Source organism: Coregonus clupeaformis, chromosome 3 (genome assembly GCF_020615455.1).
Source record: "Coregonus clupeaformis isolate EN_2021a chromosome 3, ASM2061545v1, whole genome shotgun sequence".
NCBI classification, from domain to species: Eukaryota; Metazoa; Chordata; class Actinopteri; order Salmoniformes; family Salmonidae; genus Coregonus; species Coregonus clupeaformis.
In genome coordinates this window covers 36,594,158-36,611,838 of record NC_059194.1, presented here as the reverse complement: position 1 = coordinate 36,611,838, position 17,681 = coordinate 36,594,158, and the positions used below count along the sequence as shown (strand labels likewise).

The following is a 17,681-nucleotide window of genomic DNA, read 5'->3' as shown; positions in this document are numbered from 1 at the left end:
CCCTACCAATCTCGCTAATTTTCAGCCGCTGTAACGAGAACACTGGCAAAGTAGGGACTTTGAGAATTAATCAGAAAAAAACTACTTTGAATACGAGCACAATTCTGATCTTCGAGCTTTGATGTGGTTGAAAATACAGTGTAGCACCTACCTGTACTGCAACAACAGATGTTCTGTGCACCCCTCAAGTGTGAAACAAAACGTCCCAATTTGGGAGTCTTGGCTGTTGGGAGATGGATTATGTGACATTAAGAATATATTGATCGCTTCCTGTAAAACAAGTGGGAGCAGTGAGATAAGCATGCGAGGGAGGCAGTGTACCAGAGGTTACCTGGAACACTCCAAGCATCATCTATACACCAAACATTCTGAGTCACAAAGTCACCAGGGTCAGTGGGGTTACATGTCAGTATCTAACATCAGATGATTAGCTAGCTGTGTTAGCAGTACTGAGCGGCTGATCAGATCCCCAGACAGTCGACTGTGCTAAGCTACAGGGGATCTCACCATGTATCTGCTACCAAAAGGCATTTAACCTTCTACTGCAGTGGGCTAAATCAGGGTCACACAGAGTGTTTCTTGATAGTCTTAAACAAATCTACACCTCACACTCATGGTTATGGTCTTTAAAAAAAGAAGACACCTGTTCAGATATAGAGTTGAAATGTATTACATTTTGAGTTTGCATCCCAATATTACACTTAATATAAATAACAGAAGACTGAACTATAACAAAAACGTTAATTAATTATGAGAAGTATTAATAACATTGGACCCATGAGGCCACTAGAGGGCGATTTGGTCATTTGACTACAGAAAATTAGGGGCCTCCATGGATACAGTACCTGAATGTGGGAAACACTTGAGTGAATAAATTAAACTAATGTGAGAGAGCTTCTCTGCAAGCAAAATGTCTGCTGTCAAGTAGTCCAGCTGGGTGTTACACGTCTATGTGATGTGTTATTCCCCACCACATTCTGTGCTGTAGAGCTCCAGAATGACACAGCAGAGAACTAACCCAGTTAATGGGGACATTTTCAACAACCAGCAATGTTGGAGAATTTACAGCCAACCCAATGCAACCTTTCTGGCAAATACAATAGAGAAGGATCTTTTGGCACTGTATGTGAAACATATGATAGGTTACAAGACAGACCCACATCTCTCCATCACTATGACCAGGGGCTGTTCGCTAAGATATTTTGGAGGGTTAGTGTCAGGAGGAGCTTCTCAGAAAGAGCATCCCCTTCAGTTAGTCTAAGACCTCATGTTCTGAGTGTAGGCTCCTCTGCCGTGAAGGGAAAAGCTTTGACGGGGGCGTTGTGAACTGTAGAGATGGCCCTGAACTCTTTCAAGGAGTTGAGCCTATTCCAAATCCCTTTTCAACTTATTCTACAACTCCCACCCCTTCCTTCATCACTCTGTCTGTCCATATGTCAGGGGACTGAAGGAGTGAGGAGCATGGAGGTACAGAGGTAACTCAAAGGTTAGGCCTTGTCTCCGATAAGTGAACCAAGCTCATAGGATCTCCCCTTCTCTCATCCTGTCTTCTACTTCCCACTTCTTTTCCACCAACAAAAGGAGCTTTTCCCACAGCCCGGCTTGGATAATAGACCTCTTTCCCCTGGGCTCTGTGCTAAAGTCAAATTATACATATATATTCTGACACTCTGACTCTGCTTGCACAGCTGAAAGGAGAGAGGGGAGCCTGCAGCACTGAGAAATGCCTCTGTGCTCATGCCACAATATCAAACGCTAGCCATTATTCATCCGCTTCTATTTCAACATGTCACCATCAGAGACAGTGCATTGATTGCCACGCCGGCCCCCACCGCTAAACTTCAGGTAATTATGGCGAATGGAGAATCTAGGAGAGACCCGGTTTCACAGGGCTGCTGTTATTTTGGGTGTTTGTTTTATAAGTCATTGTTTCCCCTGAGTGCCACTGATTATATGAGAAAGATTAACATTTGAAGGCATTATACATTCCCTAATTATACTTGTAGGGAGAAGGGAGTGAGTCAGCTAAGAAGCTGTGAAGCAGAAAATCATAGCCCTTTTCCTCTGTATAAAAAGAGTAGAGCTCGAGCACAGGGAGAATTTCAAGGTGTATACAGAAAGGATATTCATGTGTTTATGATTGTCAGTAAATACATTTTTAAAAAGCCTTAGCTACCAAAAAAGTCGTGCCTCAGCGTTTCTTTAGCAGGAACCTTCACTGCTTTTGTAATAGACTGGGCTTCTATTTGCAAAGGGCTCACAATGATGAATTGAGTGCTTGGGTTACCATAGTAACGCTTTATCCTCATTATGGTCGGGAAAAGGCAAAAAAATAAAGAAAGGCAGTTTTAGCCACCTCTGGATAAATGGAAAAAATCCCCTCTATACACAAGGAAAGCCTTTATGTATGACACCTTACTCCAGCAGGTCACGACGGTGGCTATACATTTAATACAGCCCCATAATACAGCAGGCTGGTGCAGTAATCTGTTTAGTCATTTTCAACCAGTCATGAACTAAACAAATCAGATCAAAGTTTATTGGTCACGTACACTGATTTGCAGATGTTATCGCAGGTGCAACGAAGTGCTTGCATTTCTAGCTCCAACAGTGCAGTAAATATACCTTGCAATACAAAACAATATGCACATAATCCAAAAGGTATAAAGAAAAAATATCAGAACGAGCAATGTCAGACTCCAGAATATAAATATATACAGTGCCTTCAAAGTATTTATACACCTTGACTTTTTCCACATTTTGTTGTGTTACAAAGTGGGATTAAAATTGATTTAATTGTCATTTTTTGTCAACGATTTACACAAAATACTCAATTTGGACGAAAAATTCAAACATTTGTAAAAAATTATGAAAAATAAAACACTGATATATCTTGATTAGATAGGTATTCAAACTCTTCAGTAAATATATGTTAGAATGGTTTGGTATACCTCCACTGGTATGCCATCCAGCCTTGGAGTTTTCCCGGTGTGGTGGATAAATCAGAATTAGCTAGGTAACATAGATAATTAAGATGTCTTATCTGCAGTATATGCTTATATGATTGAACTGTTGAATGTCTCCTTTCGGACTCGGGTGTTGGCAGCTGCACTTCCTCCCTCATATGGGTCTCAGTCACCTGGGGCCCAGAAAGGGGAGAAGTCAGGCTTGTCTATCACATGCCCCTGTTGCTATACAGAATATCAAAAAGAGAATAGGGCAAAGGAGGTCAGAAGGAAATATTGTTTCCATATGTGAATATGTGTCTTTACCTATTGCAAACCATGCGAAGGGATGGCATGAGGAATGGGAACCAATCACTTGTCTCCACAATGTCTGTGTGTCAGTCACCCCCTCCTTTGGCCTTGGGAGATTGTTCTCTCCCCTGGTTCCCTTTCTAGCAAGGTGGAAACTAAGTAACAATGGATGTTGTAACTTCACCTGTTGATCGCTCCTGAAGATCTGGGTAAACTGTGCACAGCGGATCCCCAAATTGGGATCTCAGGGGAGCCGCACTCCTAAATGAGCAGCTGGACCCGCCTAAGATCCCAAACATAGTATTGAGAGAGGTGAGCAAGATGATCCACCAATAGAAAATAGAAAAATAAATATACAGGGTACGCTCAGAGCGAGGTCCTCCTTAAAGGGGGCCACAGCTGAGGTGACTAGCAGGACTTAGTTGAGTTGATAAGAGCGGGGGAGTGCAGACTCCAGCTGTGATTGTTAACTAGCCAGTTGAGGGCAACTGACGCCCCTGTTGAGGGTACGCTCAAGAGCGGGGACTTCCCTAAGATGCCACAGCTGAGATAACTAGCAGGACTGTTGAGTTGATAAGAGTGTTCTTAAGTGAGGTATCCTTGGACATAATTGTTAAATCAGCCAGTTGAGGGCAACCGAAAGTCTGGTTGTTTGAATTGATCCCTAGCAGTCCAGTGAGGTCCGTTAGGTGAGGGACCAGAGCCAGTGGATTCTGTGTGTTGCTGGGTGAGTCTGAGTGAGACACTGGCCTGGCGAAACCTAAGTATACTTGAATAGATTAAATTGGGCGTTAGAATCACAATTGTTAGATGTTATTGTGAGTGTTTTGTAATACCTAATGCAAGGTTAGATTGGATTTTTGGGACCGTGTTACACAATTAGATAGGAGGCATGGGTATTCTATGGAAAGTTTTGCATATCTAGATAGACATAAGAGAATGTATACTACAGTGATCGCAGTAGACGATATCCTCGTGTTAAGATAACACCCCGTTCTGGGGCCACTAATTAGGGAATATTTTAATGGAGATATGAATTTCCCTGTTCATATGGATAAAATATTAAATCATAAACAGCGCTAACCGGTTTTCTTTGTTTGTCTACATGGCATTCCAGATCCTCCCACGGGGGCCCTGAAGGTTATGTGCAGATAAGTGGGAAAGGGACATTCTGGACCAGGTGAAATTACGGATAGGGAAGGTGGTTTTCCGTTGACAGGGACACTGAGTGTAACAATGTTAGACAAAGTCATGGAGAGACTGACAGATCGGCTGGGTTAAATTTTGAAAACGGGAGCGAGAGGCAGAAAGGCGTACACAAAGACAGGATTCATTTAGAGGACAGCCTCGTCAGAATATGGTAGTGCAGACTGAGGAGGAAGGGAAAACAGATGAGATGAGACAGTGAGAAAGAACAGAAAACTCCTGACCACTCTCTACCCAGTGCTGCCTGGGCCTGTGGCTGTGGCTGATGACCTCCCTCCCCCGCCTCCACCCGTTCCAGCAGACCCAGTGGACGCCCTCGCTCTACACCCCACTGCGCCTCCTCCCCCATCTCCACAGTTCACTCCTGTGCCTCCCCTCACGTATGAGTCTCCCCTAGTAGTAGCAGTGGTGGACAAACTGCTTTCTGGGCTGGCCATGCTGGCGGTGGGAATGACGTCAACTCCCAGGAGAGGAGGAGGAGGGAGAATATTCACAGGCGGAGGGGGAAGTAGTAGTTGAGTTAGAATTGTCCGAGCAACCAGAACGTTTGTTTTTAAAGAGCCATACCCTTCCTTGAATCGAGCCAACAGTGGAGGCCTGCATCAATGGTGAGTCAATAATATTTATTGTTGATACGGGAGCTACGATGTCTGTGATTAACTGTAAAGGCTATGACAAACCTCCCTTGTCTAGTGAAACAGTCAAAACTGTAGGGGCTTCAGGCCTCCTATTCAGAGAGCATGTAACTATGCCTCTGCCTGTCTCCTTTTGTGAGAAGAAGTGTCAGCATCAATTTCTCTACTCTGACCACTGTCTTGTCAATCTGATGGGCAGGGACCTCCTGTGTAAACTGGGCATCAACATAACATGTGGCCCAACCGGTTTAACCATTATTCATGAGGAATAGGAGGAAGCGGGGGAGCAATTGATGTTAATGTCTTGTGACTGGTATTATGCATGGAACGTTGATAAATGAGGTGCCCAATATTTATCGTGTTTTCTCAAATGGCTAAACCCCATTGGGGTCACGAGGGCAGTTTCATGTCTGAAGCAGGCTTACATTGCACCTCCAATTTCTCACCATTGACAAGAGACCTGAGAAATGAGAACAAATGGCTGTTAGAAAGTGTAGCGCCAGAATCTGTCCAGTGTGAAGGGTTGTATTGTAGCAGTGATTTATGTGCTTTAGGGGTTAATGTTTGAAGATAGTGTACCACATGTGTGGCAAAATCATGCAGCGTTGAGTGGGAGGATGCTGGGGTTTGGATAAAGGGCCTGGTCAATGCTGTTGATTGGGAGATGGGTTCAGATGGGTCAACTTATTCATCCAGCACACTGACATATTGTTACCCCCTCAACTGGGACACAGCAGTTGAGAGAAGGATTACTTTATACTATTCCAGGTATTTCTTAAAGAGGTAGGGTTTCAAGTGTCTCCGGAAGGTGGTCAGTGACTCCGCTGTCCTGGCGTCGTGGGGGAGCTTGATCCACCATTGGGGTGCCAGAGCAGCGAATAGCTTTGACTGGGCTGAGCGGGAACTGTGCTTCCGTAGAGGTAGGGGGGCTAGCAGGCCAGAGGTGGATGAACGTAGTGCCCTCGTTTGGGTGTAGGGTCTGATCAGAACCTGAAGGTAAGGAGGTGCTATTCCCCTCACAGCTCCGTAGGCAACCACCATGGTCTTGTAGTAGATGCGAGCCTCAACTGGAAGGCAGTGGAGTGTGCGGAGGAGCGGGATGACATGAGAGAACTTGGGAAGGTTGAACACCAGACGGGCTGCAGTGTTCTGGAAAAGTTTTAGGGGTTTAATGGCACAGGCAGGGAGCCCAGCCAACAGTGAGTTGCAGTAATCCAGTTGACAAGTGCCTGGATTAGGACCTGTGCCGCTTTCTGTGTAAGGTAGGGTCGTACTCTGCAAATGTTGTAGAGCATGAACCTGCAGGATCGGGTCACCACTTTGATGTTAGCGGATAACGACAGGGTGTTGTCTAGTGTCACGCCAAGGTTCTTTGCACTCTGGGAGGAGGACACAATGGAGTTGTCAACCGTGATGGCGAGATCATGGAGCGGGCAGTTCTTCCCCAGGAGGAAGAGCAGCTCCGTCTTGCCGAGGTTCAGCTTGAGGTGGTGATCCGACATCCACACTGATATGTCTGCCAGACATGCAGAGATGCGATTCGCAACCTGGTTATCAGAAGGGGGAAAGGAGACAATTAATTGTGTGTTGTCTGCGTAGCAATGATAGGAGAGACCATGTGAGGATATGACAGAGCCAAGTGACTTGGTGTATAGAGAGAATAGGAGAGGGCCTAGAACTGGGCCCTGGGGGACACCAGTGGTGAGAGCTCGTGGTGCGGAGACAGATTCTCGCCACACCACCTGGTAGGAGCGACCTGTCAGGTAGGACGCAATCCAAGAGTGAGCAGCGCCGGAGATGCCCAACTCGGAGAGGGTGGAGAGGAGGATCTGATGGTTCACAGTATCAAAGGCAGCGGATAGGTCTAGAAGGATAAGAGCAGAGGAGAGAGAGTTAGCTTTAGCAGTGCAGAGAGCCTCCGTGACACAGAGAAGAGCAGTCTCAGTTGAATGACCAGTCTTGAAACCTGACTGGTTTGGATCAAGAAGGTAATTCTGAGAGAGATAGCAGGAGAGTTGGCTAGAGACGGCACTCTCAATAATTTTGGAGAGAAAAGAAAGAAGGGATACTGGTCTGTAGTTGTTAACATCAGAGGGATCGAGGAGGGGTGCAACTCTCGCTCTCTTGAAGACGGAAGGGACATGGACAGCGGTCAATGATGAGTTGATGAGCGAGGTGAGGTAAGGGAGAAGGTCTCCGGAAATGGTCTGGAGAAGAGAGGAGGGGATAGGGTCAAGCGGGAGGTTGTTGGGCGGCCGGCCATCACAAGTCGCAAGATTTCATCTGGAGAGAGAGGGGAGAAAGAAGTCAAAGCATAGGGTAAGGCAGTGTGAGCAGGACCAGCGGTGTCATTTGACTTAATAAATGAGGATCGGATGTCATCAACCTTCTTTTCAAAATGGTTGACAAAGTCATCCACAGAAAGGGAGGAGGGAGGGGGAGGAGGAGGAGGTTTCAGCAGGGAGGAGAAGGTGGCAAAGAGCTTCCTAGGGTTAGAGGCAGATGCTTGAAATTTAGAGTGGTAGAAAATGGCTTTAGCAGCGGAAACAGAGGAAGAAAATGTAGAGAGGAGGGAGTGAAAAGATGACAGGTCCGCAGGGAGTCTAGTTTTCCTCCATTTCCACTCGGCTGCCCGGAGCCCTCTTCTGTGAGCTCGCAATGAGTCGTCAAGCCACGGAGCAGGAGGGGAGGACCGAGCCGGCCGGGAGGATAAGGGACATAGAGAGTCAAAAGATGCAGAAAGGGAGGAGAGGAGGGTTGAGGAGGCAGAATCAGATTGGAGGGAGAAGGATTTAGCAGAGGGAAGAGATGATAGGATGGAAGAGGAGAGAGTAGCGGGAGAGAGAGAGCGAAGGTTGCGACGGCACATTACCATCTGTGTAGGGGCAGAGTGAGTAGTGTTGGAGGAGAGCGAGAGAGAAAAGGATACAAAGTAGTGGTCGGAGACATGGAGGGGAGTTGCAGTGAGATGAGTAGAAGAACAGCATCTAGTAAAGATGAGGTGAAGCATATTGCCTGCCTTGTGAGTAGGGGGGGACGGTGAGAGGGTGAGGTCAAAAGAGGAGAGGAGTGGAAAGAAGGAGTCAGAGAGAAATGAGTCAAAGGCAGACGTAGGGAGGTTAAAGTCACCCAGAACTGTGAGGGGTGAGCCATCCTCAGGAAAGGAACTTATCAAGGCGTCAAGCTCATTGATGAACTCTCCAAGGGAACCTGGAGGGCGATAAATGACAAGGATGTTAAGCTTGAATGGGCCAGTGACTGTGACAGCATGGAATTCAAATGAGGAGAATGTCCACTTGGGAGAGATGAGGATTCCTGTGCCACCGCCGCGCTGACCTGATGCTCTCGGGGTATGCGAGAACACATGGTCAGACGAGGAAAGAGCAGTAGGAGTAGCAGTGTTCTCTGTGGTAATCCATGTTTCCGTCAGCGCCAAGAAGTCGAGGGACTGGAGGGTAGCATAGGCTGAGATTAACTCTGCCTTGTTGGCCGCAGAACGGCAGTTCCAGAGGCTCCCAGAGACCTGGAACTCCACGTGGGTCGTGCGCGCAGGGACCACCAGATTAGAGTGGCAACAGCCACGTGGTGTGAAGCGTTTGTATGGCCTGTGCGGAGAGGAGAAAACAGGGATAGACAGACACATAGTTGACCGGCCACAGAAAAAGGCTACAATAATGCAAAGGAGATCGGAATGAAATGAACTAAACATCTGAAAAGCGAGATAGCGGGGCCTCCCTCACTTGCGTTTCACTGAAACACTCAAATATAACTCTCCCAACTTCCACTTTAGAAATTATAAATGTTGTAAACTACAGTGGTTCAATGTTTTCTAGGAATAGACTCTAACTTAGTTTATTCAGCTAGCTAACTTGGTACAGTATTCTTCCGTGAAAACAGTCTAGGGCACCGAATCCTATGACGCCATAGCCAACTAGCATGCCAGCCTCCAATAACACGGTTTAGCACCAATACTCGGTTACAACAAACCACCAGTGTGTTAACACGCCAAGCAGATCATTTGTGTCCGTATCTAACGTTGTGTAAAGTTTTGGGTTAGTTTCGACAGTTTGAGTGAGTACGTCGTCAACTTATTCAGCCAGTTAGTTAGCTACAATAGTTAGCATACTAGCTAGCCATTGCTCTCTGCCAACGAACCAACCCCTCCTCCCTCGGCACGAACACACAGAGAGAGCCAAGCTAACGTTAACTAGTCACCCATGTCCCGAATTCCCTTGAACGACTCTGGTTACTAGTATGTAAAAACAAAACACAAATAAATATAGGTTTTAACTTACCCTTAGTAGCTACTGTTAGCCAGTTAAGTGCAAAGCTAGCCACTGAATCGATTCAGCCAGTTCGCGTCTGTCCCAACGGAGAGAAAGCGTCTCCAAATATTAAAGCTAGGTCATTCCAGCTATTGTTTAGTTAGCTATCCAGGTAGCAACAAGCTAGCTACATTTCGAGTACAGTAGCTACTAACTACCTAACGTTAACGCTTCAGATAATGAGGTTAGAAAAACAGCTGAATGGTAGGTAGCTAGCTGGCATAATTACAGGTACTCTTAAGCGTGAAATAACATTGGAAACAACTATCCACAGTTGCTAATTTTACAAAATTATAACTAAGCTACTGACTGAAGGAGTTATGACTGATTTCCAACAATACAATTTTCTGACCACCTGCTAGTTGAAGCAGTGTTGTAACCGCTAACCTTTACTTTCACAGCACTACCGGTGAAGATTTTAAAAGTGAAATGCTTTTAGCCTTGTGTAGAGAAGGCCTGTGTACGACATTTGAAAAAGTGTTCTTGATGTAACCGATTCCTGGTTTTCAAGTGAGTTGATACGTGTAGTAAGAATACCCGTACTATTGGGAACTGAATTTAAGTAGTGAGAATTGTGTTGACTGATCTTTGGAATTGAATTTAAGTGAACCAAATTTAATTTAAAATAGGCCTGAAATTAGTTAACTGTTTGATCTAAGAGCATTTGACTGCTGTTAAGAAATGTAGATACCGTTAGAGAACTAAACAAATAAAGAGGGGTACCCCATTAATTAATGTGTGGATGCACACAATAACAGAATGATTGTGAATGAATGATTGCATAATGAAGAACTGTTTGAACTGTTTAACACATGTTGACACTCACAGGAATGACGGAAATCACTCAACCATTTTCTGATTTCACCCATGGCCACAAGATGGCGACGAAGGACAAGATAAAGGGGACTCCTGAGGGTTTGCAGGCAGTTGACAAAATGTGACACAGTTGCTAACCTTTTCTCCTTGTTTAGGTTTGCCGGATCATTCTAAACCATTTAATCTATTGGTGTTTGAAAAAATTAAAATAAAAAATGGTTTCATGTCATCTGTCCTTATACAGGATCACAGTGGGAAGCAGTGGCCCGTTGCATACTATGAGACTTGACAGTGTGGTGAGAGGGTTGGTGTGTTGCCTCAGAGCTGTAGCAATGTCAATGTGCCATGTCCCTACCAACTGACGATGAAGGTGAGCCCCATTATTGTGCTGTCCTAGTTGACCAGGTCTGTAAGCCACGCCCCGATTTATCGGATGTGCCTTTAATGAATGTTGATTTGCAACTATTTGTGGATGGTTCCGCTTAAAAATCATTGGTGGCTTATGCAATAACCACGGCTGCCACTACCTTAGAAAGTGCTAAAATACCACCCCATCTGTTAGCTCAGGCTGCAGAATAGTTTGCTCTTACTTGAGCATTTATTTTGGCTAAGGGTAAAACTGTTACGATTTATACTGACAGCAGGTATGCATTTGAGATTGTGCACTCTGGAAGCAGTGTGGGTTCCTCACCTCATCTGGTAAGACAATTTCACATTCTAAATTTGTTGAGAACTTTTTGGAGTCTTTTGTTGCACTTCCTGTCTCTGTTAAAAACATGTTTTCTTTATAGGATGTGTCTAACCTGCAGTCTACTGCAGGGCAAGTGGAATTTTGTCTCTGAAACACAAAATGTACATACGCAATTTTGTGCAAAATGTGTAAACCCCTTTTCCACAGAACAGATTGACACTGATGGGTTGCGAGGATCAAATAGGAAGCTACTGTGCTGCACTTAACAATGTTCTGAAGTATATTCTCCCCAAGATAAAAGCATCTTTGCCTGAACCAAAGGGAGGACAGCTCCACAAATTGCAGCCAGGAGATTGGGTGGTCATCAAGGACCTCCGCAGAAAGACTTGGCACCAACAGCGCTAGACTGGTCCATTCCAGGTGCTCCTGACGGTGCAGAGAGGTCGACGTGGGTTCATGCCAGCCACTGCAGGAAGGTGCCCCACAACCCAGACGAAGATGTACCAGCAGATTAATCGTCAAAGGCGACCCCAGTGGCCATGGGAGGACCAGGACCGGACTCTACGCATCATGTTTGTTGCTTTTGTGGTCAGTCTTCTCGTTGCAGCTGTTGTATAGGCACTGGGAGAAGTGGCAACAATGCAATTGAAGAATACCAGCATAGTCCCACGGTGGGACTTAAATAACAGCCGCTCCAGCTCGAGCCAACGGCAGGCTCAGCCAGCAAAAATAGCCGCCGCATTGTTTAAGAGGACTGAGATCGACGCATCAACGTGATGAGTGTCCTCTTTGTACAGATGAAGAGTGTACTACTGTATAACTTTTTAATTGTCTAAATGATACCCTTAAGAATTTTTTGCACCATGTGAAGGTGAAGTTAATTGGAAAGTTGATTAGAATTTTTTTTTTCAAATTTTAAATTATTTGGACTGATTAAGATTTAGCAAAAGTGAAAACGAATTAAATGTTTATGTTATGAAAATGTGTTAATGGTGTTAATACCGTGTTTGATTTATTGTTGTGTTTTTTGGTTTAGTTGATTTTTCACAGGTTATAAATGATACACCTTAAAGGGCACATAAATGACATTTTCTGAAGTTTCTATTGCCAGAGTTTTGGTTGCACACATGTAAATTATCCTGATAACAAATGTACTGAAAAACCCAATGTAAACCTGGTACACAAATTGTCTGAAATGTCTTTAACTAATGTCTGACGGTCCAGGGTAAACACTAATGATTAGAAAAAAGTTTATAATTTAACAATAGTCCTATGTGTGATTCGGACCATGACAAGGACAGAGTATCGATATTGCTGCTCATCCTCATGTTGAGGTTTTACTGCAATATGTCTTAAAACTGGAACCAAATTCAAGGCCAAATGTAATGTTAAATGTTGCCCTGGCCAGAATACAGTATATGAAGGATTAGCTGAGCTACCTTTTACTGCTGAGGACAGTGATGTTTGACCTGTTGCATACTTAGAAATGCACCTGTTGTAGACAGAGGTTCGCTCACAGGGTCGGCTCAGTAGGAGTGGAATATTGGCTGAACGCCCAGACTCTGTGATTGCCAGGTGTTCTCTCCTAAGCAGCCGCACTCTGGGAGCAAACGCTTTACTGAGAAATAATCCAGTTGGCTATCTTTGTTATACCTAATCATCAGCAGACACTGGCAAGTTAGAACTGTATATGGTATGTGTAGAAGATAAACAGTTTGTGAACTCAGTTTCCCAACGGAGGAAGCTTACATTGAAATAGAATACTCGACAGTGAGCGTCTTTAATTAATTCATTTGAATTGGTTTTCATTGTAACCATTGCCATGTAAGATACCATGTTACTATTCTGATGTCTCCGGAAGGAACGAAGTCCCTTGAGAGGGGAAATGTGGTGGAGAAATCAGAATTAGCTAGGTAACATAGATAATACCCCCAATCCATTTTATTTATTTATTTTATTTCACCTTTATTTAACCAGGTAAGCCAGTTGATAACAAGTTCTCATTTACAGCGACCTGGTCAAGATAAAGCAAAGCAGTGCAGAAAAAACAACAACAACACAGAGTTACATATGGACTAAACAAAACATACAGTCAATAACACAATAGAAAATCTATACACAGTGTGTGCAAATGTAGTAAGTTATGGAGGTAAGGCAATGAATAGGCCATAGTGCAAAATAATAACAATTATAATTTAGTATTAACACTGGAGTGATAGATATGCAGAAGATGATGTGCAAATAGAGATACTGGGGTGCAAATGAGCAAAATAAATAACAATGTAAATAACAATATGGGGATGAGGTAGTTGGGTGGGCTAATTACATATGGGCTGTGTACAGGTGCAGTGATCGGTAAGCTGCTCTGACAACTGATGCTTAAAGATAGTGAGGGAGATAAGTGTCTCCAGCTTCAGAGGTTTTTGCAGTTCGTTCCAGTCATTTGCAGCAGAGAACTGGAAGGAATGGCGACCAAAGGAGGTGTTGGCTTTGGGGATGAACAGTGAGATATACCTGTTGGAACGCATAGGCTCCTGAACAGCTAATCATGGCTACCCGGACTATTTGCATTGTCCCCCACCCACAGTCTCCCACATGCCTTTTGGCGAACACCAAACGTGTTTGCTTATTTTTTTCTTTAAGCAATGGCTTTTTTCTGGCCACTCTTCCATAAAGCCCAGCTCCTTCGAAGCTGCCTCCTCTCCTGGTTCGGGCAGACATCGGCGTTCGTCGTCACCGGCCTTCTAGCCACTGCCGCTTCTCAGCTCATCATTCCATTTGTTTTGTCTGTCTATTACACACACCTGGTTCATATCCCCTCATTAGTATGTGTATAAGTGTTCCCTCTGCCCCCTTGTCCTTTTGGGTGATTGTTTATTGTGAGGAGAGTGTAGCTCGGTTGAGCGACGTGTATTTTGTACTGCCGGGGTATATTCTGCATAACATTTTTTTTACATTTTAGTCATTTAGCAGACGCTCTTATCCAGAGCGACTTACAGTTAGTGAGTGCATACATTTTCATACTGCCCCCCCGTGGGAAACGAACCTACAAACCTGGCGTTGCAAGCGCCATGCTCTACCAACTGAGTTCCACGGGGCCCGTAACTCTGTATTCCGGAATAAACTTTGTATTCTGTGATTTACCCTTCTGGACAGATACTCCAATCTCCGCTGTGGAGCTTTGCAGCTCCTTCAGGGTTATCTTTGGTCTCTTTGTTGCCTCTCTGATTAATGCCCTCCTTGCCTGGTCCGTGAGTTTTGGTGGGCTGCCCTCTATTGGCAGGTTTGTTGTGGTGCCATATTCTTTCCATTTTTTAATAATGGATTTAAAGGTGCTCCGTGTGATGTTCAAAGTTTCTGATATTTTTTATAACCCAACTCTGATTTGTACTTCTCCACAACATTGTCCCTGACCTGTTTGGAGAGCTCCTTGGTCTTCATGGTGGTGCCCCTTGCTTAGTGTTGTTGCAGATTCTGGGGCCTTTCAGAACAGGTGTATATATACTGAGATCATGTGACAGATCATGTGACACTTCGATTGCACACAGGTGGACTTTATTTAACTAATTATGTGACTTCTGAAGGTAAATGGTTGCACCAGATCTTATTTAGGGGCTTCATACAAAGGGGGTGAATATATATGCACGCACCACTTTTCCGTTATTTATTTTTTAGACATTTTTGTGAAACAAGTTCTTTTTTTTAATTTCACTTCACCAATTTGGACTATGTGTATGTCCATTACATGAAATCCAAATAAAAATCAATTTAAATTACAGGTTGTAATGCAACAAAATAGGAAAAACGCCAAGGGGGATGAATACTTTTGCAAGGCACTGTATCTGTACTGTTAGTCCTTCCATTTCCTTTGTTAATATGGACTCTTTTGACCTAAATTGCTTTTGTTTTAGAGATGAGCACTGAATTGCATGGCCTCTAAAGGCACATTTAAAAGTGTCCCATACAATAAGGGGGTATTGTGTATAATTTAACATTACTATTAAAATAGTACTCACTTACAGGAATGGGTAATTGTTTACAAGTTGCTAGCTATCCCATAAAGCCATCACCAAAAACCACATATTTTCATCTTCTGTGGTTTGGTAGCATCCTGTTTTTCGAAGCACTCTGGCTGGACTGAAGACGAAGCAAAATGTGAAAAATGTAAAAGTATGTGGCGTCCGTCTCGCAACGGAGCCTTAAACCGCAAGGGGGCGTTGTGTTTCCACTCCATTGTGGACGTCCCAATTGAAATGCATGACATCAGGTGCAACGTAACGGAGTGCTTATGGGTAATGTGAACGAGGCTTAAGTCTTAAACCGCAGTGAAGAGTTTGTGTTTAAGACCAGCCTTGAAACCTCTCTGCAGGGCCAGTTCCAGGCATAAGCAACATAAGCGGTCGCTTAGGGCCCCCAGCCACTTGGGGGCCTGACCCCAAAAAAACTTTGATTTGTATTTATTTATTAACTTTTTAGGAACTTAGTCAGGGTCTCAATTTACTATTGAGATTACAAATAGTAGAATACACCAGGTTTGGTTGTGCATCAGCAGTTTCTCATGTTATGTCAGTCACTGACAGTCAGGCAATTAGCCATCTCAGCTAACCATTTTTTGATTGGTAGTAAGTTTAGCCAGCTATCTAAACTTGTAGTAATCATGGCCGAATACTGACTGGGCATGCAGGGCACGTGCCCAGGGGCTCTGACCTCCAAGGGGCCCCTATTGATTTTGTTAGTCTTTCTCACTCAAATAGCATTTTAACATTTACATCTACATTTTAGCAGACGCTCTTATCCAGAGCGACTTACAGGAGCAATTAGGGTTAAGTGCCTTGCTCAAGGGCACATTGACAGATTTTTCACCTAGTCGGCTCAGGGATTAGAACCAGCGACCTTTCAGTTACTGGCACAACGCTCTTAACCACTAAGCTACCTGCCGCCCCACAACATGACATAAGTCATTAGAAAACATGTAGAATTGCAGTAAATTAGCTTTAAAACTGCATCATTTCCCTCCACCCCATGTCAAAGTGGGTAGAATTGCAGGAAATGAACTGTAAAACTGTAAAAAATTCTCTGCCTTCTGGAAAATGAGTAGAATTGCATGACATTTGTTGTAAAATTGCTACGTTTTCTCTCCACACCATGGCAAAAATTGTAGAATTGCTGTTTTTATCTCAATATCAAATCATTTCTGGGTAAAAATTAAGTACCTTACTGTGATTGTTTTCAATTCAAATTGTTTAAAAAATATGTTTCTTAGCAAAGAGACATTTCTCAAGCAATAATTTTGACAGGACTGTCTGGGAGTGATCTGAGTGGGGAGGGGATAACTGAAAATGAACTATTATTGGCAGAGAAGTTTGGAACTCTCTTTCTTATTGGTCTATTAACTAATTTACAGCATGGTGATGTCACCATGGAAGGCCAAAACTCCATCCCACCAAAACAGGCTGAACTTCCAGGCGGTCTATTCAAATAGCTCTTACACTAAAAGGCCATTATTATCAATTTTAGCAATATTCCAACTTCATTGTGTGGAAATATATATAAAACACAGGAAAATCATGTTTTTGACAGCACCGGACCTTTTAAAACTGCAAATTGTTCTCTACACCCAATGGCAAAATGTGTAGAATTGCAGGAAATTAACTTTCAAATAAATCTCTCCACCGTCAATAGGGGGGGGGGGGGCACTAACAAAATCTTGCTTAGGGCCCCCAAAAGGGCCTCTCTGGAAAAGCCATGACAATGTTTTCATTAACTCACCCAGTCTAAATAAGTACTTTGCCCCTCTGTTCCCCCCTAGTTCCTGCACGGTCAGCTGTTCAGAGTGCACAGTGCCTCAGCGTGCCAGGAAACACTGTTCAGCTTTTGTCATACGGTGTGTCCCAAATGACACCCTATTCCCTATATAGTGTATTAGTTTTGACCAGGGCCCATAGGGAATACGCACCATTTAGGTAATAGTGTGCCATTTAGGACTCCTCCTCACTCTCTCTGCCCCCTATTTCCCACTACCTGCAGGAGATAACCTGTGTCTCACTCTTCTCTCCTGTGGTTCCCAGTACTTGGGAATGAGGTCCTCCCCTCAGTTCCCTGGCTGGGGGTATTGAGAAGGGGCAGGCAGTCTCTCAATGAGCTGCGGGTGGCGGGGAGTAATGGAAGGCGGAAGGGAGGAGAGGGGAGGGAAGCCAGAGGCAATGCAGTTCATCAAGTAGACAGCTGCTTCACTCATCATGTTCTCCTGCACACACTCTGGCCGTCGCTTAATTATACTAGCTAGTGTGGGCGTGTGGGATGAAAGATCTGTTAGAACTGTGACTATCTACTGTGAGTCTTTTCACTGCTCCTGTTGCAAATACTACCAGAACTGTCTATAGCCTCTGCAGCTATTGGAGTGGTGTTTTTATTGGTATGATTTCATGTCAGTGTTCTTCTTTGTGCTATGTCAAAACCTTTTACATCATATAATGAATGGCTTACAAAGAAGTCCAAGGTGTGCTGTTGCTCTTGATTTTAAGATTCATTATTGTAATATGATTGAGAATGAAGTAGACGCTTGGTAGTTCAGGGATAAGTTTATTGGCCAATACCTAATGCTCACAGCTGGCTATCCAATTAGCTTAGGGTTGCTACAGAAATTGTGATGCATGGTAATCTCAGCTAATTTCACTGCAAATTATAAAACATATTCACTAAATGTCATCAAGGAAAGCTTGTCAGAGAAAAATGCTTTATTCAAACAAAA

General features: G+C 44.0%; 1 long non-coding RNA gene across 1 annotated transcript; it reads left to right on the top strand.

Moving 5' to 3' along the window:
• The first annotated feature begins 4,847 nt into the window (after window positions 1-4,847).
• On the top strand, window positions 4,848-12,644 carry LOC121547068. Its single transcript, XR_005996485.1, has 3 exons — window positions 4,848-5,071; window positions 10,484-10,609; window positions 10,881-12,644. It is a non-coding gene; the product is annotated as an uncharacterized LOC121547068 (long non-coding RNA).
• Window positions 12,645-17,681: the final 5,037 nt, after the last annotated feature.